Raw genomic sequence first — 22,244 nt, 5'->3', positions numbered from 1 at the left:
ACTGGAGCCCAACTTCAGGAAAGCTTGACATTTTGTGGACATTTGATAAATATCTCTTACTGTTGGTAAGGAGAAAAAAAAGTATCTCCATGTTATGAATCTAAGGAAAATACATATGACACTTCTGGAAGCTTTCTTTCTCCAGTTTTCTGTGTCTTGTTCACCTGTCCCAGTTTAACCAGTACACGTGAGTCCTCTTTATGTAACAAGTGCATGGTTTTTACTGAATTTAACTTGGATTACATAAATCTAAAGGCTGCTGATTGCCAGCAATCTTCCAAGGGGGATGAACTGAGATTCACTCGGAGGCTTGGGGCTAGATGGCTTTGGCTTAGCCATTTGCTGAGCTCAGCTTTCATGAGGGTGAATTTGCTACATACCCTCAGTAATGCACTGGAAGCCTGGATTCCCAGCAACCCTGGACCAGATTCAAGTCCCTAAGAATGTTATAAACATAAATAAAGGAAGGCCCAAACAGAGATGTGCAAGCCTCATGTCTGCATTCCATCAGGATTGGGCGATAGCAGGTTAGAACTGGGCAGCAGGTAGGCTGTAGGATCCCTTAGCGCAGCAGTTCTCAAACTTGTGGGTCATGAACTCTTTGGCGGTCAAGTGGTCCTTTCACAGGGGTTGCCTAAGATCATTAGAAAAAAGCAGATGTTTATATTAGCAAATTTATAGTAGTAGAAAGTAAGTTATGAAGTAGCAGTGGAGATAATTTTACCTTGGGGATCACCATCACCTGAAGAACTGTATTGAAGGGTCACAGCACTAGAACAGTTGAGAACCACTGCCTTAGGGGAAAGAGAAATTAACCTAGCAAAGATGAGGCATGGCTCAGTATAGCCTCCATTGTATTGGAAGGTTCTGAGGCCAAATACACAGCCAGGTGGTACATATGGAATTTCTGTCAGTGGATGGACTGTATGGGAAATATGCATACATGGACACATACATAAAATGTATATACAGACTTACCTACATACTCGCATAGATACATATACATATAGACTAATACAAGCATACACACATACACACATATACCCACAGGTACACACACACAGCACTTACTCCTTCTTAATCCGTCAATACATCTTAGAGAACTTGCTTTAAATTCACAAATAAGTGAAAATCCAGGTTTCCTTTTTCAGTAAATTTTGTTAGAGGAAAAAGAAATGTATTTTCCTGCTTGACCATCATCATAACAAAATAAATTGAGTGGTATAAAATCCCTGACACTGGGAGCTGGAAATGTAGATTAGGGTGTGGCAGGGTGGCTTGCTTGAGGGTCCTCCTAGGCTTCAAGATGGCTGCCCTCTGGCAGTGTTCTCTGCCAGCTTTTGCTCTGCCATAAGCTGCCTATATCTTAGATATTCTTATGATCTTATGATCTTTTGCATTGAAAGGGACACCTATGGACTAAGTACTTCTGTAAATACCTGTCCCCAAATAGACTATGTAGTGAATTGCTCCAGTGTTGGAAGCTTGGAGACACAGTTCATCTCATGATATGGTAACATCATCTGTGTTAGCTTAGCCCAGAGGAAAGCAGTGGTGCATTTAGCCCACTGTAGGACTATGATATTGTTTATCGTATGTTGTTGCTATGGTAACCCTAGCAAACCAATACAACCCCCCATCTAAACCATAAATCATGTGCTATGTTTCATGCAGTCAGTGTTTTAAGTATTCCTTGTAACAACCCTGAAGTCTTCTTGGTCTTAAATTCCTGTGCCAAAGGTGATACGTTGGGATTTACGATTTTCAGATATCTATTTTTCTCTTCTGCTTATCTCTGACCATAAATCACATTTCAAAAATCAAAAATATGATTATTCTGCCTTTCAGTGACCTGACTTCCTCTGATCTTCTAAGTATGTCCCATGATTAACTATAGAGTTGGACTGAGCTCTGGCACTGGGACAGAACTTGTCCCTCAGGGAGAGAAGACTGGGACTTTCACTGTCATTGTTCCAACTATGATGTCACAGACAAATGCTTTTACATTTGTAGTTGTGCATCTAGTGATTGCGGAGAGGCCTTCTTTAGTCAGGTAGCCATTAGTAAGTTGTCCATGTTTCTATAAGCAATTTTCCCATTAAACCCATTGAGTTACCAATATACAAACATATACATACATACATACATATATATGTACATACGTATATATGTACATATACACATACATAATATATAACACACACACACACACATATATATATATATACACATACATACATTGCAGTCAGTTTTGAAGCATTTGGACTGCTGAAAATATTGTCTGTAAGTCAATTTGTAGGCTATGACAAATATATTAAAAGCAAACAGAGCTAATTCTTTAATCAAAATAAAAATCTCCCCATTAACGTTTTATTTGATAGGTTAATAATCCTTCCTGCTAAACTATTCACAAACCTCCATGTTCCTGTACTAGTCTGGGTGTTCAGCTCATGTGGGTTTTCGTGATACTCTATCTCCTTCTAGCCCCAAATCCTCTGCTTGTAGCTCTCTGTTTCCTCTGCCCTGATCTCAACAAGCCACTTGGTTTGTTTTCCCTTGCGTGGGTCTCTGGAGTCAGTGGAATCAAACACTAACAAGATGTTAAATGCACATTGAATTCTGTGGGCACTATGAGGACTGCCACTATTATGCTACGGGAATAAAGGTGGCTGGTTGTTTTCTCTTGGGGACCACACTTCATGGTCATGAATGAAGGTTTGTGATTGTAGGTATGACAAATCTTTATTACTACCTAGGAGAAAATTCTTGGAAAGGGCTTTCTCCACATATTCTTTATTTTCAACAAGGTTGATGTGGGGTATGGGTGGAGAAAATATCCAATCTTTGCTTCTGGTACAGCAACTTTCTGACATCAGAGGTCAAAGGAGATTGGATGTAACATCCTCCTCTCTTAATGATCTACATAGGGGACAAGAGTTATGAGAAACAAGGTATATTTGACATTAGCAGAGCAACCAGGGGTTTGGGGTGGAGCAAGTCATCTTTGATAGACAGTGTATATGGGTGGAAATAGAACATTCTATACAGTATAACTGTTGGTCCAGACCCTCTTTAATTCCCAGAGACTACACACAAACACACACACACACACACACACACACACACACACAGAGAGAGAGAGAGAGAGAGAGAGAGAAGGAGAGAGAGAGAGAAAGAGAGAGAGAGAGAGAGAGAGAGAGAGAGAGAGAGAGAGAGAGAGAGAGAGAGAGAATTCTGTTAAAGTCACTCCCATTGGGTCCTGGGAGCCTCATGTTTTCCTATTGTCTGGGATCCTCCGGTGGTTATCCCCAGTTCCTTATCCCCCCGCTACATATTTTTGTTCGACTTCCTGCACCTCTGTACCGCTCTTACATCTCCTCCAGTTCCTGATGCTGCCACCCTTATTTCCCCCCTCCTTTCTCCCTCCTCAGTCCCCCTTTTCCTCCACCTCCCACAATTATCCTGATACCCCCTCAATGTAGGACTGAAGCATCCACACCCTGGTTTTCTTCCTTCTATGTTCCATATGGTCTGTGTATTATGGGCATTGTGAGCTTTTGGGCTAATATCCACTTATTAGTGAGTACATACCATGTGTGTTCTTTTGTGTCTGGATTACCTCACTCAGGATGGTATTTTCTAGTTTTAGCTGAAATGTGCAGAGAAGAGGGAGATGAACCTGTTGAGACCACCTCTAGTAGATAGGCATGGCCCCTGGTTGAGGGAAGGGGCCATCCACCCATCTCAAAGTTTTTAACCCAGAAACATTCCTGACCAAAGGAAGAACAGGGACAAAAAAATGTAAGAGACTGAAGGAAGGGGCAACCAGAGACTGCCCCACCTGTGGATCCAATGTCTGCAGACACCAAACCCAACACTGTTGCCATGGTCAAGAGGGACTTGCTGACAGACGGCAAGTTCCTGAGGAAGTCCAGCCAGCATCTGACCAATACAGATGTGGATTCTTGGAGTCAGCCATCAGACTGAGCTCAGGGAACCTAGTCGGGGAACTGACAGAAGGACTAGAGGAGCAGAAGGGGATTGCACCTCATTGGAAGAATAACATAGGCTGGCCTGACCACCCAGTTCTCCCAGAGTCTAGACCACCAACCAAGGAGTGTACCTGGAGGAATCCATGGTTCCAGATACATATGTAGCAGAGGATGGTCTTATCTGACAGCAATGGGAAGGAAGGCCCTTGGTCCTATAGAGTTTTGATATCCACAAATATTTGATAGGGGGATGCTAAAGCAGTCAGGCAGAAGAGTGTGGGTGGGTGGGGGAGCATTTTCACACAGGCAAAGGGGGAGGAGGAGGGCAGATGCGGGATGGGGGATTGGTAGAGGGGTAACCAGGAAGTGGGATATCATTTGAGATGTAAACAAGCGGAATGATTAAGAAAAAATTTAAAAAAAAGAAAATTCTGTGTGTGATGGTTAATCTCCACTGTTAACTTGATAGGTAGCCCCAGCTCGGTCAGGGTGTAACCTGGGGTCAGCACTCTGACTAGTCCTTTAATAGTTGATAATGGTGTTTGCATTGGTAGTGTGATAGAAAGGACAGCACCCTCGAGGTATTTCTGAGCAAATCATATCTGCATGTCTGTAATAGCGAAGCTCAGCACGCCACACTAAAGATGAAGCTCTTGGAGTCTAATGACACCCTTCTTAGTGGAGAGAAACTTCCTAGAGAGAAACTTTGGGAGGGATGTTAGGATATTGGCAGCTTTGTAGACCAGCTTTTAGAGCTTCAAAATCAAAGACAAACTGCCTGTAGGCTGTCTTTGCCAGCCAGCATAACACTCAAGGTCATTTTCAATCTGGCCTGAGTCCATGGTTCTGGCCTCTTTCTGCTACTTCCTCCTGTGTGCTTGTACATGTCCTTCACTATTTCTGCCTCTCTACCTATGCTAGTGCCATTATCCCTTCTAAGTCTCACCACCCCTGTAAAAACATCTGTAAAATGTATGCTCGGGTGTCTCCTATGAAGCCTTACCTGGACACGGTAAGGCCTTGCAAAACAAACATTTTAAGGACAGAGATCTTGTACTGCTTTGCTTCTCTCTGTCCCTAGACCTCAGTGCTAGGCATAATGCTGTGGAGTCCCTGAGGTGTCTGCTGCAGAGTAGAGAGAGGCAGCTAGGGTCTCTGAAGCCAGATCAGTGCAGACAGACAAGGTTTTGGGGTCTGAGTTCCAGAGAACTGCTATGAGCAGGTCATGTGTGAATCAATTTTCCATAACTGATTTCCTCATCAAGTATGGGGGTGGGGTGGGTCATGGTGGATAGAAGATAGTGTAGTCCGTGAAATGTTTGCCTTGAAAGCATGAAGAGCCACATTTGAGCCCCAGAACAGCCCCTCCCCCAAGCCTGACCCACTTGTGTATGTTTAAAATTCTAGTGCTGGAATGGAGGAGACATGTAGATCTCTGGGGCTCCCTGACCAGCTTAATCTACTTAACAAGCCCCAGGCGAGTGATAAACCATGCCTCAAAGACAAACAAAGAAACAAACAAACAAATGCATGCAATCTGAGGAATGGCAACAGAAGTTATTTACTGGCCTCCACAAAAACACACACATATGCACATACAACTCCTCACAGGTTTACATACAGGTTCACCTGCACATACATACCCCTCCCCTACATATACAGGATGATGGTAAAACCATCAAAATCACTCAAGCAATGTAAACGGTAAACTCTGACTCAGACCTGGCAGTGCTCAGAGAAGGGAAATCAAGTGGAGTAGCACAAATGTAAAGAGGAATAGATCCCATCTCATTCAAACTAGGAAGTCATCCTCTCAGGACACCCACAGGAAGTAGAAAGACGAGCTACAGAAGAAGCAGGATATTGTGTATCTGAGACTCAGAACATCCTACCAGGAGGAAGTTCTCAGACCAATACAAAATACTCGGAGCAAAGGGAGAAATAGTAGGTGCATCCCAGATAATGAAGTTCACGATAGCAAAGAACATGGACGTGGGAACCAGTACTGCACTGGATTTCATTTTCTATCCATTGGCACGGAAACATTCAAGATGCTTCATAATTCCGCATTCCAGAAGAATGTGGATCAGTACTGCTGCTTCTACTTGGTTGTGGAAATGCAAGCTTCTGTGACTCCCTCCAAGGAGTTTGTGGTTCTTCTATAAATTTTAAATGCTCACCTTCAGTACCTTTCAGCAGTTCCTTTGTAAGTTTGTGACAGTGCTTACTCCTTAAGTAGCAGGAGATGTGTGTAAGAATAGTCATGGCTGTGCTCCTTATAAGACAAAAGGCAATTAGCCCACGTGTCTAATGGGAATAGAGAGGACTAATAAATCAGAGCGTACCAGACAGCTGAGAATGCAAGTGAATGAATGTTAGTGACCATCTGGAGAGTGATATTAGCATAATTGTGAATGGAAAACAAGTCTTGTGTATGGCTTATGATGACTTTAAGGATTAAGAAAACAGAATGATATCTGATTCGTCACACATATAAATACAGTACAGTGATGTTCAGAACATTGCTTACCTGGGTTAGGGGATGAAAATGGAGGGAGAGACACAGGGTATGGGTTTGCCAGATCATTCTAGCTCTTGGCTCAGCTAGTAAGGACATAGGGACTTCTTCATATTTTTATGATTTATGCACTTATATTTTGTTTTTGAGACAAAGTGACACTCTGCAGCCTTGGCTGGCCTCCAAGTTACAGAGATAATGAGATAATCTGCTGTCTCTGCCTCCAAATGCTAGGGTTAGCAGTGTGCTTCCCCATGCCTGGCTTCTTCATGTCTTTAAACAAAGAAAATACACATGTTGAGAGAGAGAGAGAGAGAGAGAGAGAGAGAGAGAGAGAGAGAAGCAGAGACACAGAGAGACACAACAAGACAGAGAGACAGAACCTGGTATAGGCTTTTGAAACTTCAAAGCCTATCCCTAGTGACAGCTCCTCCAACAAGGCCACACCTCCTCATCCTTCCCAAATACTTCTACCAACTGGGAACCAAGTATTCAAATGAATGAGCCTTTAGGGGCCATTCTCATTCAAACCACCAACTTCTCAAAGCACAACTTAACACTCCAGCCCAGCCATGTGTTCATCTTGTGTGTGCTCACTTTTGGTGTTTGGGAGGTAGATTTAGAAAAACAGAAGACAGGAGGAGTAAGGGACTCTGGATGGTCACAAATCAACATAGCCACAAATATTGGCTCATCCCCTCAAACACTACATGATCGTGGGAAAAGTCATTTCCCTTGTTACCTCAGTTTCCCCGCCTCTGATAATTGGCATGGATTCTGTAGCTCCTCTTGTCTCACATTTTTCCTCTTTAGGCATTTTCTGAAGCTCCTTTCCCCTCTGTTTTTGTCTCCTTGGTTACTGCCACAGAGAGACCACATCCCATATGGTCTGGGAGATCAGTGGAGCAGGAGATCAGAGCTGTCATGTGCTGGATTCTGGCACCAAGCCCATACTGGCATCAGTATTTCCTGCCATGGCTGTCCTACCACATTTGTGATTGCACAATTTACTGCCCTGTAAACATGGCTCCTGGTTTATTTCCCCACAGGCCCCCTGGAAATGGCAGCTAGAGAAGATTTGTTTCCACTATGAACCAAATATGAAGGTCACATGATTTTATGATTTTTTTCCTTACCAAAGAAATATGGGAGGCTTAGGGAGGCCAGCCTTCCAGTTAATCTTGAGAACAGATGCCTTGGAGGTGGGTGAGCCAGAATATTATTCACTTTCCTAGTCATTTATCAGGGCGGGTGGAAAACCCTGTGCGCTGGCCTGCAGTAGCTTTAACTGCGTCTCAACTGGGATGACCCCACACTCAGGCATGATCTACATCATAGACTGTGCCCAGGTTCTCTTTCACATGGATATAATTGGTCCACACATGTGCTCACAGGACTGCTGGTTTACCATCCTCATGGTGCTCACACTGTGTTGAGCTGCTCAGGCACAGTGGCAGTGCCCAGGAGTACTTACCATCCTTTCTATTTCTCTAGGTAGCATTAGCACGGCTTGCCTGGCTTTCAACTCTACTGAATAGTTAACTCCCCCTGTTGTGTGACCAGATGGTGGCTGATCTCACAAAAGAACCATGGTAGAAGGAGGGAAGAATCAACCATCGATGATGAACCAGTGATGAAGCCAAATGTACTAACTGACATGAGATGTGGGGCAGGCGGGGGCCATCCATATAAGATATGTCATCATGGGCCAGGTCCCATGTTAACCACTTTAGATGCATTGTTCAGCTTGCGCAGAAACCGTGTGAAGTTGGCAGTATTAATCCTGTGTAGTCTATGTGGTTATGGCTGTAAGGATGTTCTGGCTACCCTCTGGGTACTCAATATATGTTTGTGTAGAGCGAGCTGGTATATGGGAGGATAGAATCAGGTGAGTTTGCTTATTGCCCACCAACTGTACAAACTTTTTCCATTGTGATTTTTATGATCCTGGAAGCATCGATCTCATCTGTCAGTGGGTGAAGAAGCCCCTTTGGTCAAGATTTCCTAAATCCATTTGCCTTGCCTGGTAAATATCCCCGAGAATGAATCTAGAGCAAAGTCTTTCACTTTGGAAGTGCCATGGAGATTCCAGAAAAGTTGGACACTTGAGGCAGGAAGAACTTGACATGAATCCCTACCATAAGCTATGTGACCTGGATAAGATCGCTTACTTTCGGTGAGCTGCAGCTTCCTCAGCACAGTGGTGCCAAAGGGTTCCTCCCAATGTAATAAAAACACCTGCAGGGGCTGGAGAGATGGCTCAGCGGTTAAGAGCACTGACTGCTCTTCCAGAGGTCCTGAGTTCAATCCCAGCAACTACATGGTGGCTCACAACCATCTCTAATGGAATTTGATGCCCTCTTCTGCAGTGTCTGAAGAGAGTGACGATGTATTCACATACATAAAATAAATAAGTATTTTTTTAAAAATACTTTTATTTCTTTTTTACAGTCCATTACTTACCTCCCCTCCCAGTTCACCCTCCCACAGTTCTTCATCCCATTCCTCCTCCCCACTGTCTCCAAGAGGATGCCCTCCATCCCCCATCAGGCCTCCCCACTCCTTGGAGCCTTAAGTCTCTCAAGAGTTAGGTGCATCTTCTCTCACTGAGGTCAAACCTGGCAGTCGTCGTCTGCTATATATATATATATATATGTGTGTGTGTGTGTGTGTGTGTGTGTGTGTGTCGGGGGGCTCATATCAGCTGGTGTATGCTGTCTGGTTGGTGGTTCAGCATCTGAGAGATCTCAGGTTTGGGTTAGTTGAGACTGCTGGTCTTCCTATGGGGTTGCCCTCCTCCTCAGCTTCTTCCAACCTTTCCCTAATACAGCCACAGGGGTCCCTGACTTCAGTCCCTTGGTTGGGTATAAGTATCTGTATCTGTCTCAGTCAGATGCATGCTGGGCCTCTTGGAGAACAGCTATGCTAGGCTCCTGACTGTAATAAATGAGTCTTAAAAAAAAAGAAAGAAAAAAGAAAACACCTGCAGAATTGCCTAGGATGCATGCAGAAATCTTTGATCAAAGCAAGAGTGACTGCAGTGCCCTGTCACAACATTTTGCTCAGTCCTTATATATTTGGATGTTTCTTTTTTTATATGTGTCACTTTTCCCCATTAATTTTGGTCCTCCATGAATCTTCTTTTCAACATTACATTTAAGCTGACTCGAATTTGCATTGAAAGGTTGGCTGTTGTGACTCAGTACCCAACAAGAAGTGACTACAAGGGAGGCATGGCTTATGTTGATGCACAGTTTAGGGAGGGATACAATCCATTGTGACTGGGGAAGATGTGCCGAAAGGGAGCACAAGGTGTCTTGTCACACATATGCAGTTAGCAACCAGAGAAAAATGAGTGTTGGTGCTCAGCCTGCCTTCTTCTTGCCCACTCCAAGATCCCAGTGCTCATATTTAGGGTGGATGTTCACATCTCATATAATCTATCCTAAAAAACAGGCCACAGGTATGCCCAGAGTTTTTTGCTTTAGGTAACTCTATATCCTGCCAAGATGACAACCAATATTAATTATCACAATTTAGAATCAGTCTCCCTCTTCCTCTGCCCACTTCCCTGATTATCTTTCTGAATTTTCTCTAAAGAACGGTGTGGTAGCTAATCTTGGCTGTCAACTTGCCCATCTTGGCAGAGGGTATTTGTAAAGTTGCCTCCATAAGACTGGCCTCGAGAGATGTAGGAACAGGTTAGTCCACTGTGGGTCTTACTATTCTTAGGTAGGTGGGTCTGCGCTATGTAAGAAAGCTAGCTACCTGTGAGCTAGGAAGTAAGCCAGCTAGCAGCATTCTTCAGTGGCTTTTGATTCAAGCTCCTTCCTTGGATTGAGTTCCTGTCTTGCCTTCCCTCAAAGAGAGACTATAACCTGTTAGTCAAATAAACCTTTTCTTCCCTCAAGTTGCTTTTGGTCATTATGCTTATCAAAGTTACTGAAAATCAAAGTAGAACAAATGGGGATAGGCAGGAAACTGCATTCTGTTGGAACTGATCGCCTTCAGACCCTGTCGCTCAGTGGGGGTGTGAGTTCCATGAGATAGGCTTTGTGGGAGCCAGTGTGAATCCCAGCTCTGCTTCTCCTCAGGAGGACCGAAGTGTCGAAAATTAGAATCAGCTGTAAGCATTTGCAGTCCCACATTCAGCGCTACAGATCAGAAGTTGCTGGAAGCTATTTTTGGAGAACTCCTAATAAGTACAGAACCAAAATACAGACATGGTTGTTAACACCATGGGAAATGCCAAATTCAAGTTGGAGCACAGCCAGTGGAGAACAGAGTCCTAGAGAGCTTATCTCCAAGCAGATCTTTATTATGTATGAGATAGGAGGCTCAGATGAGCGCGTGCTCTCTCTCTCTCTCTCTCTCTCTCTCTCTCTCTCTTTCTCTCTCTGTATATATATTGTATAAGTATCTCTGTGTGTAATGTGTGAATTTGTATATGTTAATGTGTGATGTGTGTGTGTGTGTGTGTGTGTGTGTGTGTGAGCACACATGCGTCATGGTGTTCATGTGGAGGCCAGAAGACAACCTCAGGTGTTAGTTCTCACCTTTCACCTTGTTTGATGCAAGCCGTCTTGTCATTCATCACCACATGCTCCAGGCTAACAAGCCTGTTAGCTTTGCCTATATTCTCTTGCCAAGTATCTCCTCATATAAGTATAGGAATTAGACCCATGTTACCTCTTCTTGCTTTCATTTTTTAACCCCCCTCTCTAAATGTATATATATATATATATATATATATATATATATATATATATGTAAATGTATGCATACATATTTGAAGATGTATTCATCTTTATTTGTATGTATGTGCACATTTGTGTATCTGGTACTTATAGTAGTGAGAAGAGGGCATCAGATCGTTACACCTTGAGCTACAAAGGGTTGTAAGCTGCCATGTGGGTGCTGGGAATGGAACCCATGTCCTATAGAAGAGCAGACAAAGATCTTAATCACTGAGCCACCTCTCCAGCCCCCACCCCCTTACTGCTTTGATGTGGGTTCTGGGAATCCTGACTCAGGTCATCAGCCTCGCCATGTCTGCATGTTCCCTGATGAGCTGTCTCCCAACCCAGGGATCTCTTTGTACCTTAGTTAGAGCCTAGGACCTCAAGGCCACAAGATACATCCACCATACTTGACCCCTTTGCCTACAATGAATAGGTTGTCTTCCTCTTCAGTGTCTTTCCCCACGTCTCCAGCTCTCCTCTCTCAAAACCCACTGGGAGAGCTCCTTTCTGGGGAGATGCGTTCAACGACAAACCAAAGTCTGAGTCCACCAAGGCTCACCTTGGGGAATCATTGAGTTCATGAGTCTTCCTAAGAGTGCATGGGTGACTTCACACAGCCCAGATATCCGTACAGAAATCTCAGCCTGTATGGATGATGGCTTTCTGACAGCTGCCTAGTTGAAGCCCTCTCCTCCAGCTAGACCCTCACCATTTCTATGTGAGATGTCTCCAGACTTTTTCAAGTAGGCCAGAAACACATAGAACTGGCTGGACAGTGCAGGAGAGAGTAGCTGGAATCTTAGGTGAGGGTCTAATGACCTCCCACTCCTTCCTCCTTGTATCAAACATCAGCAAGTTGGATCTTGAGGGTCTCTTGCAAGTAGCCACAGCTGCTCTGAGGATGATGAGAGCTGTTATGCTTAGAGGATCATGCTGTACCTCAGAACCCCATTTGTTCTCTGCTGTACCCCATTTATTCCGGGCTTTGTGCTACATACATGTCTACGCAAACAATTCCTCATTCTATACTTCTGACTTTGAACTTTATTCTAAACATCATACCTCCCTTTAAAGTTCCCCTACACCCATGCTGCCTAAACAACTCATTATGACCCCCACTCCACTCAGTAACATTTGAACAAAATCTGGCTGTATGTGCAGATCTTTATCTCTCTAGATCAAAGCCTTCCTCATGGCATCCTGGTTAACTGAGACCAAATCACCAAACTAGAATATTCTTTTTCAAAAATAACAGATATATTCACATGGCATGTGGTTGCCCTTCTAGTGGCTTTGCCTGGGGAAGCATGGAATGCCAGATTCTTGTGCTCCTGTAAGTAACATGCCTGACTTACAGATCCATGACTGTCTTCTACATAGTTCAAGGTCCCCTGCTCAGCAAGATTTCATTAGCCTTTAGTTGAAGCCTTTTGTAGCATAGCAGATGCAGTTTTAGTTTGGCAATGTATTGGGTATAGATCTTCAATCTTCTCTTACCCATCAGCACACTCTCATCTCTCCTTTGCAGACACACTCCCATTTAGGGTGTCAATTAAATTGTCTCCACTCTTAATATCTCTGAAGATTCTTGCTGTTGCCAGGGCATCAACTGTGTATCTTTTGGAACACACTCTGGAAGGAGACCTGCATGTCTCCATCAAAGGTGGACTGGGGGAAATCCCAGTGTCTCTGGTTTCTGCAGACTCCTGATTGTGGAAAAAGAGCCGAATATGATCAATCTTCCAAGGCCTGCTTGTGGGGTTAAATACACGATCAGGGCACTGGCCCCACCACCTGCATCCAGTGTGATGGAGTAGTAGGTCAATCTAATTGCTACAGCAGACTAATCCCCACTGCCCAAAGCATCAGCCTGATAGCACTTGGTACACTTGAAAACATAACCTACTGAAGTGTATGTGTGTGTGTGTGTGTGTGTGTGTGTGTGTGTGCGTGCGTGTAGGGAGCATTTAATATTTGTGGCAAAAAAGGGGAGAAAAACATCTACTGATTGATAGCATTTAGTTATGGGAAACTTGGTGGCCCTTCATTATTATATTTTTGTGCATGATGTTGTCAGAGTTCATCCATGTTGTAGCGTTAACCAGCATTTCATTCCTTGTAGCTAAGTAGCATTCCATTTATGAATATAGCATATTTTATCCATATAGTCATCTATCCTTAGAGTTTGTTGGGCTGTTTGCATCTTTTGGTTGTCTATTTGTTTTCTTTTGTTAGCCCCTCCCTCTCCTCTTTCCCCATCCCTCTTTTTCTCTCAATGCTAGCCACCCATCGCCATGTCTTGTACATATTAGCCAGGTGGCATACCGCAGTCCTCTCTTCGGTCTAGGTGTCTGTCAGAAAACATCCTTTGACCCCCAAAGTCCACTTTCTCTTATGCTTTCTTCTAGGGAACTTTAGAGTCTTCTGTGTTTTCGATCTCTGATACATTTTGAGTAGGTTTTATATGTAATGTATGGAAGCTGTTTTTTTTTTTTTTTATTAACTTGAGTATTTCTTATATACATTTCGAGTGTTATTCCCTTTCCCGGTATCCGGGCAAACATCCCCCTCCCCCCTCCCCTTCCTTATGGGTGTTCCCCTCCCAGCCCTCCCCCCATTGCCGCCCTCCCCCCACCAGTCTAGTTCACTGGGGGTTCAGTCTTAGCAGGACCCAGGGCTTTTACATGCCAATGAACACCACCTTTGTATCCAGTTGTCTCTTTGTTACTTACGGAAGACATCATACCTCCCTTCCTTCAGGTGACTCATTTCAGCATCCTTGTTCAAACTGGATAGATGTGCTGATTGTTTCTATCTGGCCATAGCGTTCTCATTTGCTATCTCACTTCATATCCACTGTGGGCAACAGCATGGGTAACACACTGGGCATGCTGTTGCTCAAACAGAGCAGAGATAGCCTGCCTACAAGATTGCGTGTGTTTATTTTTGAACTTGGAATAGAAAAGGGTTTTCCAAGCATGAGAGAAAATTTAGAATCTGTAAAGGGAAAAAGACGGAAGCATATGAGTTTGTAACGTTTTTTAGAACTGTTTGGCAGAGAAGAGATTAAGCAAAGCAAAACAAATAAATCTGGGGAAAGAGTAGAGTCTTCAGGGCATGTGACAGATGGGAGCTGATAGTCACAATCACTGATGACACCCGAAAGTCACCGAGGCGTCTGGGGGATTTTGAAAATGTCTTTGGGAGGAAAAGGAGAGTGGACACGAAACATGTTTAGAGCTTTTTGCATAGCTCTCCTTTCTCTCTCTCTCTCTCTCTCTCTCTCTCTCTCTCTCTCTCTCTCTCTCTCTCCTATGTGTGTCTCTGTGTGTACTCACATACATGTGCACATGGAGGTCAGAGGCCATGTGTCTTCATAGGTCATGGTTCACCTTATTCTCTAAAGATGGATTCTCGGAACCTGGAGCTTGTAGATTCAATTCTTGTGGTTAGCCTGTTTGCACCAAGGAACCCTTGTGTTTACCCCCTGTGTGCTGGGATTATGGGTGGGTTGTTAGCCGTGTTTGGTTTTTATGCCAGTCCTAGGAATCTGAACTCTGGTCTTTAGGCTTGTGCAGACTGTGCTTTATCCACTGAGCCATGTCCCATCCTTCGGTGCAGCTTTTAAGGAAGATTCAAATGAGAAGTAAGTAGGAAGGTGAAGGTGGGTGTACTGGGACAGTGCTACTAAGATCTGGTGATGGTGTAGGGCAGGTGTGCTTACACACAGAAAGGGGCGAACTGCTGTGGCCATAATGGTGACCATGGCAGGCAGCAACTTGCTGGTACCCATTAAAAATCAAACTGCTTAGATTCTGACCCATCAATTCCATTGCTACAAACTCATGCTAGACTGGCTGCCTCCCCCTGAAAAAAAATCAAAGGCCAGAAAACAAGCTTGGAAATACCTACATGTCTAATCCAGAACACCCAACAATCACCAGACAGCTTGTATAGCCCAACATAGAAAAGCCCAAGAATGTCTTAAAGGGAATGTTTCAAAGACTGAAAATTATCCAGCATACGCACCAAGATGCAGACACTTTGTAAATATAAAATTTAAACACGTAAAATAAAGTGTAAAGGTAAATATGCTATGCGCAACATCAAAAATATAGGTACCCACAAATACATCACCATATTGGTCTAAGTATGTCCTGCTGTTATTTAAAGGGGATGCTAGGCAACTGCTGGTAGTGAGCCATTTGGGAAGAGAGACTGAGAAGGGTGAATGCTAGTGGGTTCATTTTGTGGCAGTGGGCACTACAGAATGAGGTTTTGCCCGATTTTGTTATTTTAAAAACTGTGGTCCTTTGCAAATCATGTGTGAAGAAGGCATGTATGGACTAAGATACATTCTCTCCATTCTCTCCCTCTGTCCTCCAATCTGTCTCTAAAATGCACATTGATTTGTAAATATCGGTTTGCCTAAAAGGTGTGTACCTTTTAAGCATACCTAAAACCCCACAGGTGCAGCCATGGAGTGTGCTCTCAGGTTGCTGCGCTCTGCTCCAGGAGGTAATCGTGTCCTGGGATCCTGGGGCCAAGAGCCTGCCAGAGAAGGCTGCCACATGCTCGCATCTCCCTGCTGGCTTCCTTTATGTTCAGTGACATGTATATCACCAAAGGCTTACTACTGAGGTCAAGTCGGTGTATGTTGTTTAGTGGCACTGAGGACGCTTGTGCAGCCATTACCATTCTGTCTTCTGAACTCAGTGCCATATCCATACTCTCAGCTCTGGCCACCAGCGTCCTTCCTTCTTGGTCTGGGAACCTGGCTCGTCTGGTCTTTGGTGATCCCCTGATTCTCAGAGGATGTTTCATGCATCATCTGAGTTTTAGCTTGCGATCATATTTTTCTCCCTTTTCAAGACTAATATCTCACTGTATGTCTGGACCACATTTTGTTTGTCCATCCATGGGAAAGCTGGCTAATGTGAATAGCTGTTCTGTTTTTGCTGCTTGGGATGGCCTGATGTCCAGGGGAAGACATCGTATCATATGCACATTCTGCATCATATGCTCATTTGTGTTATGTTTAAAATGTAGTTGTGCTTTACCTGCATGTCTGTGCACCGTGTGCATGCAGTGCCCACAGAGGTCAAAAGAGGGCATTGGAACCCCTGGAACTGGAGTTACAGACAATTGTGAGCTGCCATGTGGGTGGTGGGAATAGAACCTTGCTCCTCTGGAAAAACAGTCAGTGCTCTTAACCACTGAGCCATCTCTTCAACCCCTCCAACCCCCATCCCAGGCTAATTTTTAAGGCACCACTGTACTGCTTATTACCAGTTTCTCCACATTTATTACAGAGTTTGTGTGCACATGTACTTTCATACATAATTAAGGATATATTTTATATACCAGTCTTCTCAATGAATGTGGCAAGTATTAAGGTGATTGTGGTAGGGGCGCACACGTGCATGGACACTGGAAATTAACACTGGATGCTTCCTCAGTCTTGTCTCGCTTTATTTCACTGAGGCAAGAACTCTCTTGCTAGACCTGGAGTGTGCTAAATTGCTAGTCTAACTAGCCACAGCCAGCTTACAGCCAGGGGCTCTGGCTCCCAGCACTGAATTTACACGTAAGCCATAAGGTCAACCCAACATTATGTAGGTGTTGGGGATTCAAACCGTGATTCTCATATCTGCAGAGTGAATACTTTACCCATCGAGTCATCTGCCTTTGCATTTAGCATGGAACCTTCAAACAAAGTTCGTTGTTGTTTAGTTTCCCCTCTGATTTTCTGTTCTATTCAGCCCTTATATTCTTCCACCCCTGGTGCCCTCCTTCCCACTCTGTAGTTTTGACCTTTGTATATTAAACAGTTACTGCATTCACAGGCAAGTCCAAGGCAGATCAGTGTCTGGAGCCCTGATTCTCAACCTGTGGGTCACAACACCTTTGGTGGGGGTCACATATCAGATATCCTGCATTACAATTCATAACAGTTGCAAAACTACAGTTATGAAGTAGCAAGGAAAATAATTTTATGGTTGGGGGGTCACCATAACATGAGGAACTGTATTAAAGGGACTCAGCATTAGGAAGGTTGAGTGCCACTGCTCCCCATCTGACCGGCACGGTAGAGTGAAAACACAGAATGCTATCATACTGGGTAAATGCAGAGTTGGGGATCACTGATAGGGATGCACCGTCCACTCTGTCAGCTCTGCTACTTCCTAATACCAATTGGAAGTTCTGGATAGGAGGAGCTTTGTAGACTACAGTGTGATGTTGTGGAATCCCTAATTAGGGTAATGAAAATGTGCTATACACATACAATGCAGTTTTACTCAGAAAAATAAAGTTAAGACATTTTCAGGAAAATGGGTGATCCCTGAAATTATTATATTAAATATATTAATATATATTTCATTAACTCAAAAACACAAAGATCACATTTCTCTATGTATGTGGGTCCACACATATATGGACATGCACACTCACGTATGTATATAAGTAGGTGTGTGTGTGTGTGTGTGTGTGTCTAAGGGGGAGAAGTAAAATCAACAAAAACAAATTTTGCTTGAAAATGTCATAATGGAAGCTAGTACTGTGTATGTTAATCAAGATTGACCATCACACACACACACACACACACACACACACACACACACACACACACACACACACACACGCAGAGCAATCCTACTTAGTTTAGTATTCTTCTTGCAAGCTGAGGGCGTTAAGGCCTTCTTAGGGCTTGGTGTTCCCATCCTGGGTGCTTTGGGGCATATCCCACACACCCCAGGCTTAGATGAACCATGCATTTCCAGGAAAATGACAGAAAACGGAGGCTAAAATGCTGCCATGTGAAATTGCATCAGGGAGCAGTGGAAGGCAGGGGAAAAGAGTCCTGGGGGTTCAGTAGGCAATTAACTCTTCACAACATTCCCCCAATAATCAGAGGAAGTGGTGCCTATACCAAAAAAGGTTATCTTATCTTTTCCACTCAAATTTGCAATTGGCCATGTGTTATGCACACCTGGCAGGAAGCATATTTAACAGAATATGCAAATACCTCTTGCCCAAACGAGCTTCTCTTTTCCTATGTACTTTTTACAGCTTCCTTGCTTTGAGTTTTATTTGTCGGTTATAAATTTTAAAAATCCTTGTGAGTGTTGGTGTGGGGTGTGTGTGTGTGTGTGTGTGTGTGTGTGTGCACATGTGAGTATGTGGTATATATGTGTAATGCATGTTAGTAGAGAGTGTGTGGTGTGTGTAGAGTTGTGTGTGGGATGTGCATGTATGTGTGTGTGGTGTGCATGTGTATGGGGTGTGTGTGTATGTGAGTGTGTGTATTTTATGTAGCTCTTGATATGGTGAGAGAATGTGTCTTTTGTGTTAAATTACTTGGTGTGTGACATTTTGTCTCTGCAGTCCTAGAAAACTCAAGAAATGGCTCCCAAGATGTGCTGCAGAATCCGGAATGAGTAAGACCAGCCCTCTTGACCTTGCTGGGTACACTGGGTCCTGGCACAGAGGGCTGGTGGCTTTGGTACCAGACACCCTTGACTTCCAAGTTGCATTAGGTTTCCTCATCTGTCTAGAGTTAGTTTCCCCACATCAATAGTGTAGGATGGTAATGTCCTTATCCTGGCGGACCTGAAGGAGGATTTAACACTCTGAGGGATTTGGGCTGGCTTGACCAGTGCCTGGCCCGCTAAGGGCCCTCAGTTGACTTTTCTTACTAGACATCCAGGGACTGTGCCTCTTGTGTCAGTCCTTGATTTCAAGTCCGTGCTGTTCACTTTTGCCCTGACATGGTGTTTATTTAAGGAACCATTCGTTTGGGTGAAACCTCACAGCATTTAGGTTTTGGCTGAGTGAGCTGGAACACTCAGTTGAGTATTTATAGCCAGAAACATTTGTGCTTCTCAGACCACATGACTTGACATCTCCGAAATTTGAGCAAGCTCCGGTTTGCTTTGGATCTCTAAGCCTTGCTGCGGTGTAGGGGAGAGTGAAGGCTCCAACAGTCTTCAGTTTTGTAACTCTCTCGGTACCGCTCCAGTGAGCCAACCTAACTGTGGTCCCCATTAGTTGTCACACATGATCTCTTGAGTGTCACCATGCATGTGCACAGATAGTACAGACAGTGGGCGAGAGACTTCAGGTCTCTGGGTTTTACCTCAATTGTTTAACAGACAACTTTAGTGTGTGTGTGTGTGTGTGTGTGTGTGTGTGTGTGTGTGTGTCAAACCAAACCAAACCTAACCAAACCAAACAACCAAAAACAACATTAAAAAAGCAACACCCCTAAAACCCAACTTGTTTTTCAAATTTGGACCTACTCAAGCAAGTCCTGAATGCAAGAAGAAAAACCACATTTTTTTTTTTTATACACCTGTGTGCACACAAGGTAGGATTTATGAAGTTTGTTATTTTTGAAAAAGAAATCATTTGACTCCCAGCCAATACCATGGCCTTAATGTGCATTCTGCCCAGGCCCCGAAACCATTTGAGAGCGGGCCACAAAACAAACAAACAAACAAACAAATGAATGAATAACCGCCCAGGTTTATTGATAGAGCTGGAGGCAGACTGAGCAGACCATGCGGCGGCGGGAAATATCTGGAGAAATGAGAGCTGACTTTTTAGTCTCCTCTTGCCAGAAAGCCAAAAAAGCAAAGCTGGAATTTTGTGGTTCCGGCACTTTCTCTGCCTCCCAGTCATTTTGCACAGATGGTTCTGGTTTAGGGCCATGATGCCCCATCCATTGGAGGGAAAGAAGCCCAGCAAACGCCCCAAGTCTCCCATTCTCATGCCAAAGTATACTCTACTGCTGGGAGAAAATGAGAGAAAGCCACCCGTTAGGGTGCAGGAGCTGAATGGTTCAGTGACTGTGCGATGCCGAAATCCACATTTTCCTTTGGATTATGTCACCTGGGGGACACTGATGGGGACTCTCCACTGCCCGACCAGTTACAGTTGTATGATACTGAAAGGTTTGTGCAGGTCTATGTCATTTGAAAAGACAAAGACCCTGAAAAGCAGAGTGACTTGCCATTAATCAAGAGTCTGGGACACAGAGGGATTCCCTAGTGGGCGTTTGCATCAACCTTTCTATTCCTAAATGGGGGAAACCTCAGCCATCTCTCTCTTTTTCTTCCCACTTTTCATAGTTGACCTTTTACCCCTGACTTCCTCTTTTGTAACTTTCTTTTCTGCCTACTCTCTTCCATATTGTAATGGTTACTGTTAATAATTTAATAGAATCTGGAATCTTCTAGGAGACTGACCCTCCAGGCCAAGGGTTCTCAACCTTCCTTGTGCTTCGATCCTTTAATATAGTTCCTTATGTTGTGCTGACCCCCAACCATAACATTATGTTGTGAATCATAATGTAAATATCTGACATGCAGGATATCTGGTAATGTGACTCTTGTGAAAAAGGTTGTTTGACCCCTAGGGAACCACTGTTCCAGGCACACCTATGAGATGGATTAATTAGCCTCTGGGCATGCCTGTGAGGGTTAAATTAATTGAGATGGGGAGAGACATAGGTCAGAAGTTGGCGACATCGTCTTAGAATGAATGAAAAAGAGAAAGCTAGCTGAGCAGAAACATATGAGGAAGCAGAAGCTTCTTGCTAGTGGATGCAGTGACCAGCTGCTTCAAGCTCCTGTTGCTTGTACATCTCTGCCATGATCCTGGCTGCACTGAACTATGCGCTGAAGTAAACTAAGGCTCTCATCTGGTCAGAGCAATTTAAGGTTGTCAGGGGAATCGGAATGTTACACTTTTATTTGCTTCGATAAAACAGCTGCTATCAATAACCTAAAGGAAGATGGATTCATGTTGGCTCACGGCCTCTGAGGCTTCAGACTTCAATCCTTGGTTATGTTGCTTTTAGACCTGTGGTGACATAGAGCATCACGATGCTGGAAGTGTGAGGTATCGGCTACGTCACTTCCTGGCACACAGGAAGTAGAACTACTGAGAGGTCTGCCTCTAGTGTCCTACTTTCTCCAGCTAAGCCACAACTCTTAAAGTTTCTAGAACAGTGGTTCTCAACCTGTGGGTTTTGACCCCTTTGGGAGTGTTGAATGATCCTTTCACAGGGGTTGCCTAAGACCGTTGGAAAACATAGATATTTATATTATGATTCATAATTGGGGCTGGAGAAATGGCTCAGTGGTTGAGAGTGCCCACCTCTGTTTTCGAGGACTCCAGCCTGGTTCCCAGCGCCAATGCTGAGCTTCCCCGTCCACTTGTAATTGCAATTCCAGAGAACTGGGTGCCTTTGGCCTCCACAGGCATCTGCACTTCTATGCACACACCCACTCCCAACCCCCAGAGTTAAAAATAACAGTAATTATTTTTTAATGTCTAGACCATTTATGGGGCTGTGTTCTTTTGTGGCACTTGCTATATTTTCTATTCATGAGTGTCTCACATGTGTATATATTCCATATATCTGTCAGAAAAGGGTGTTAGACCCCTTGGAAGTATAGTTTTGGATGACTGTAAGCTCCTATGTAGGTCACATGCAGGCTCTCTGCAAGAGCAACAAGTGCTCCCAGATGCTTAAGCCATGCCTCCAGCCTGTAGACTGTAATCCTATGATTCTTCCCTAAGCAAAATAATGTAACAAGGACTCACTCAACTTTTGTCTGACGTCATTAGCATTGGTTCTAGGTTGAAGGAGGTGGGGAGCTGAGTAGGTTGTATACAGAGACTGTGTTTTACTTGAGTCACCAGAGCCTTTTCAGACTGTGGTATTGCAGAGGTGCCTAAAGGGCTTGTGATTTTTGCAGATAGATCTCACTGGAATCAGCTTTGAGATAAACAATACATGTTGCCTTTATGTAATACTTTAGAATTCACATCTTGATTTCCTGGGTCTTTTGGTTGATACTCTTAAATCTTCCTTGGGAAGCAGAAAGGGTAGGTGACAGTTCATGACATGAGCACCTCCAGCCCCATGGCACAGGTGAGAAAACTGGGACTCAGTGCTGTTGGTTTCTTTTTAGCTGCAAAGCC

General features: G+C 43.9%; 1 long non-coding RNA gene across 1 annotated transcript; it reads right to left on the bottom strand.

Annotated features, from left to right (window-relative positions):
• Window positions 1-483: 483 nt before the first annotated feature.
• On the bottom strand, window positions 484-811 carry LOC120093236 (uncharacterized). The gene is made up of 2 exons (XR_015623458.1): window positions 725-811; window positions 484-634 (listed from the first exon to the last, which is right to left on the bottom strand). It is a non-coding gene; the product is annotated as an uncharacterized LOC120093236 (long non-coding RNA).
• Window positions 812-22,244: the final 21,433 nt, after the last annotated feature.

Source organism: Rattus norvegicus, chromosome 6 (genome assembly GCF_021556685.1).
Source record: "Rattus norvegicus strain SHRSP/BbbUtx chromosome 6, alternate assembly SHRSP_T2T, whole genome shotgun sequence".
In the NCBI taxonomy this organism is placed as follows: domain Eukaryota; kingdom Metazoa; phylum Chordata; class Mammalia; order Rodentia; family Muridae; genus Rattus; species Rattus norvegicus.
The sequence above is the reverse complement of the archived record's forward strand: the minus strand, read 5'-3'. Positions and strand labels throughout refer to the sequence as shown.